We start from the raw sequence: 5,159 nt of genomic DNA on the forward strand, positions 1-5,159 counted from the left end.
ACTATCTTGTGTGTATTGTATTTTGTGCATAATCATTGTATTAGGTAAACTCATAAATATATTTCTAAAACTAGATATTATTCGTCAAAATAATCTATCTATAAACTTTGTTTATTAAAGATTATGATATCAAAAATTAATTGAATATATAATTTATTCATTTTATTTTTATTTCAACTTCATTTCACTAAGAACAAATTCAATTGTGAAATTTGATTTTCTTAAAAACAAATTTATGAGTAATTATACATAAATTTATTACTAAAAATTAGTTTTCAAAAAATATTAATTTTATAGACAATTAATTCATACTATGGCAAGTTGATTTAAAGTGAAGAGTGAGATGATGTATTTATACTAGTGCTTTTGCTCTTATGACATTTGACAACGACGACATGACTCTGACCACAGACACGACTCGTTGAATGACATTTTGAGTGTTACATAAGTGTTTGTTTTTTCAACTGATTTTTTTTTATTACCTTTTGTATGAAATTTGATTTTCTTAAAAACATATTTATGAGTAATTATACATAAATTTATTACTAAAAAATTAGTTTTCAAAAAATATTAATTTTATAGATAGTTGATTTAAAGTGAAGAGGGAGACGATGTATTTATACCAGTGCCTTTGCCTCTCTACATGAATACATTTAACGATGACGACATGACTCTTTGTTGAATCACATTGAATGTTATATCAGTGTTTGTTTTTTCAAATGATTTTTTTTTATTACCTTGTGTGTGTAGTATAGATATTATGTTACTTGCATTGCAAGTAAGACAAATCCTCATTTATGTTAACTAATTTCTAACAAATTAACTAACTAATTAAGTGATTAAATAATGCAATCTTAATTATTTGATTTCTGTTGAACTTTATATTATCCCGAATTTGTGTCAATCTCAATATACATTAAACTACATTATAATGGCAAGTAAAGTACGTATCAATATGCAATCAATAAGGTGAATCACTTTCTAAACATTAATGTTGATGTAAAATATAAAATACATTACGAATAATGTTTAATTGAATAATATAATAATATTTTTATTGAGTTATATTTATTAAATATTAGTGTATTATTAATGTTATAGACGTATATTTAAAAGATATCATATTAAAAATAATATAATTAAAAAAATACATTGAAAATTAAATAAATAATTTATTTAAAATTATATTTTTATAAATAAATCGTAGTATGAGACGGATGGAGTAATTGAAGGCTAAAAGCGTTTGCTAGAAGGGTTACTCCAACCAAACTTATATTTGACAAACACTTATGCTACAAAGTGTGTTGGTGAAGAAATTGATAAAAAGATGTAGAAGTTTCACTTAGCGGGTTGAATGATAAATGTTTTGTTCGGATTCAGTGTACTCTATTTATTTTTATTTACAATTTAAAGTGTTGTTGTAATTAATTTAACATTTAAACTAAATATATCATAACACCTTTTGTTTATTAATAGAAACATACGGAGTATGAAATTTTGTTAATTAATTGATCCTTCTACTGATTTTCCAAAAGTTATTAGTGTTTCGTCGGGGATTTGAATCCCTTTTCTCAAAATAATAATAATAATACAACTTATTTTAAGAGTACATCCTTCATCAATGTGTTGAAGAAGTTAATGGATAATAATGTTTTAAGTGTAGGATTTGGATGACCAATCTCAAGTGCAACCGGTTCATATATTTTGATATTGTAGTATCATTGTCTTCAAGTTTCAAATAACATCATAAACTTTTCTTAAATCGTATAGTTATGAAAATTTCTTACTTTTTTCTAAACAAAATTCTCTTGCCATATTTCGTTTTTTCAATTTGTCATTTTTTCTGTCAGATGTTCGTAGTGCCAAATGTGTGTTATTATTTGGATCAAATAATTATCGAGCATCACTATCTTGTGTGTATTGTATTTTGTGCATAATCATTGTATTATGTAAACTCATAAATATATTTCTAAAATTATATATTATTCGTCAAAATAATCTATCTATGAACTTTGTTTATTAAAGATTATGATATCACAAATTAATTGAATATATAATTTCTTCATTTTATTTTTATTTCAACTTTATTTCACTAAGAACAAATTCAATTATGAAATTTGATTTTCTGAAAAACAAATTTATGAGTAATTATACATAAATTTATTACTAAAAAATTAGTTTTCAAAAAATATTAATTTTATAGACAATTAATTCATACTATGGCAATTTTATTTAAAGTGAAGAGGGAGATGATGTATTTATACATTTGACAATGACCTTTTGGTCCAGGCCAACCGTCACCATAACTTATACTTATCATCGTCAGCTTCGTTTTGAAGTTGGAAGAATGAGCACGGAACTTGGCTCCGGCAAGTCAATGGTATGTATCCTATGCTATGCATCTTTTTAATTACTGTTTCCTAATAATAATCTAACTCATTATGCTTCGTTGATACGATCGAACAAGGCAAGCGCAAGCGTTGGCGAAGAAGAACATAATAATAATAATAAACTGATTATGTATTCATATTGGAGGAGTTCATGTTCCTTCCGACTCCGAATTGCTCTTAACGTCAAAGGTACTCCACTCATTCAATCGTTTCTCTTGTTTATTAATTAAATAAATTATTAAGATTCTCTTTCTCAAACATTTTCATTCGTTCAGGGCTCGAATATGAGTACAAAGCTGTCAATCGGTAGAAAGGAGAACAATCTCATCCTGGTTTCTTATCCGTAAACCTAATTTTAGTATTATTATTTTATATATTATTAATTATACTTAATTTAATTAATTTCCTTTTTCACATATTCAGAGTTTCTCCAGCTCAACCCTATTGGTTTTGTTCCTGTTCTCGTCGATGGTCCTGCTGTAATTTTTGACTCTTTCGCCATTATTATGATCACTCTCAATCCTTTCTTTTACTTTTCCAATTATTGAAATAATTAAAATAATTAATTAAAAATAATTAAAAATAATTACAAGATAGTGAATTAAAATAATTAAAAATTGATACATATAATTTATTTTTAAAAATAATCAAATCAATTAAAAACTGAATCACATATCTTATTTTCTTTTATTATAATTTTTTATTATAACAATAAAGATTTTTCAGTTAAATATATTATTAATTAGGATGGACCACACACAAGAGAAAATGGATGAAACAAGTTTGAATTAAAATATATTAGCATAACCCAAATAGGTGAAACAAGTTTGAATTAAAATAAAAATAGCAAGACAAAAAAAAATGTAAAGCAAGACAAAAAAAAATTAGTTGATGTTGCTGCTGCTGTCTTCACTACTGTCTTCACCGTCTTCACTGTCTTCATCCTCTTCTTCACCATCCTCTTCACCGTCTTCATCTTCATCCTCTTCATCCTCTTCGTCTTCATCTTCATCCTCTTCATCTTCATCGTCGCTGCTGTCGTATCTACCTCTACCGAGTTTTTTGAAGAGCTCGGCGTCACGATTATCACTGAAGTGTCCATCGTAGCCGGCAAGGCAGAGAACGCGTTTATACTCTGGATCAGAATCGTTGCCCGCCGCCTCTGCAGCTTCCTTCAACTTTCCAGCTTCCTCGACCTTTGCAGTTTCCTCGCCTTTGCAGCTTCCTTCCCCTTTCCATCTTCCTCCCTCTTTCCAGTTTCCTCAGTCTTTCCAGTTTGCTTCGTGTTAGAAGACATTGTGAGAGTTTGTTACTGTGAGGGTTTGTTACAATAGGGTTTAGGGTTTGTTAGATGAAGCACATTTCAAAAGATTGGAAACAGATTATTTAAACCCTTCATTCATGAAAGCTCAACTAAAAAATACAGATTTCATGTTAAACAGCTTTATTACATTCTCATGACTTGAAGATTATTATGAGTCTAAATGGAATCTCAAGCATGGTAAACTTGTTTGGAGGATTTTGAAGCAGAATATCCACGCTTCATGTTCCTTCCGATTCCGAATTGCTCTTAACGTCAAAGGTACTCCACTCATTCAATCGTTTCTCTTGTTTATTAATTAAATAAATTATTAAGATTCTGTTTCTCAAACATTTTCATTCGTTCAGGGCTCGAATATGAGTACAAAGCTGTCAATCTGTTGAAAGGAGAACAATCTCATCCTGGTTTCTTATCCGTAAACCTAATTTTAGTATTATTATTTTATATATTATCAGTTATACTTAATTTAATTAATTTCCTTTTTCACATATTCAGAGTTTCGCCAGCTCAACCCTATTGGTTTTGTTCCCGTTCTCGTCGATGGTCCTGCTGTAATTTTTTTTTTATTACCTTTTGTATGAAAATTTTCTTAAAAACATATTTATGAGTAATTATACATAAATTTATTACTAAAAAATTAGTTTTCAAAAAATATTAATTTTATAGATAGTTGATTTAAAGTGAAGAGGGATATGATGTATTTATACCAGTGCCTTTGCCTCTCTACATGAATACATTTAACGATGACGGCATGACTCTTCGTTGAATGACATTGAATGTTACATTAGTGTTTGTTTTTTCAAATGATTTTTTTTATTACCTTGTGTGTAGTATAGAGATTATGTTACTTGCATTGCAAGTAAGACAAATCCTCATTTATGTTAACTAATTTCTAACAAATTAACTGACTAATTAAGTGATTAAATAATGCAATCTTAATTATTTGATTTCTGTTGAACTTTATATTATCCCAAATTTGTGTCAATCTCAATATACATTAAACTACATTATAATGGCAAGTAAAGTACGTATCAGGATGCAATCAATAAGGTGAATCACTTTCTAAACATTAATGTTGATGTAAAATATAAAATACATTACGAATAATGTTTAATTGAATAATATAATAATATTTTTATTGAGTTATATTTATTAAATATTAGTGTATTATTAATGTTATAGATGTATATTTAAAAGATATCATATTAAAAATAATATAATTAAAAAAATACATTAAAAATTAAATAAATAATTTATTTTAAAATTATATTTTTATAAATAAATCAAGTAGTATGAGACGGATGGAGTAATTGAAGGCTAAAAGCCTATTGTTTGCTAGAAGTTTCATTTACAGGACCCAAAACTTGTTAAGAAAATTCACTTGGCGGGTTGAATGATAAATGTTTTGTTTGGATTCCGTGTACTCTATTTATTTTTATTTACAAATT

The sequence above is a fragment of the Cicer arietinum genome, chromosome 7 (genome assembly GCF_000331145.2).
Source record: "Cicer arietinum cultivar CDC Frontier isolate Library 1 chromosome 7, Cicar.CDCFrontier_v2.0, whole genome shotgun sequence".
Lineage (NCBI taxonomy): Eukaryota > Viridiplantae > Streptophyta > Magnoliopsida > Fabales > Fabaceae > Cicer > Cicer arietinum.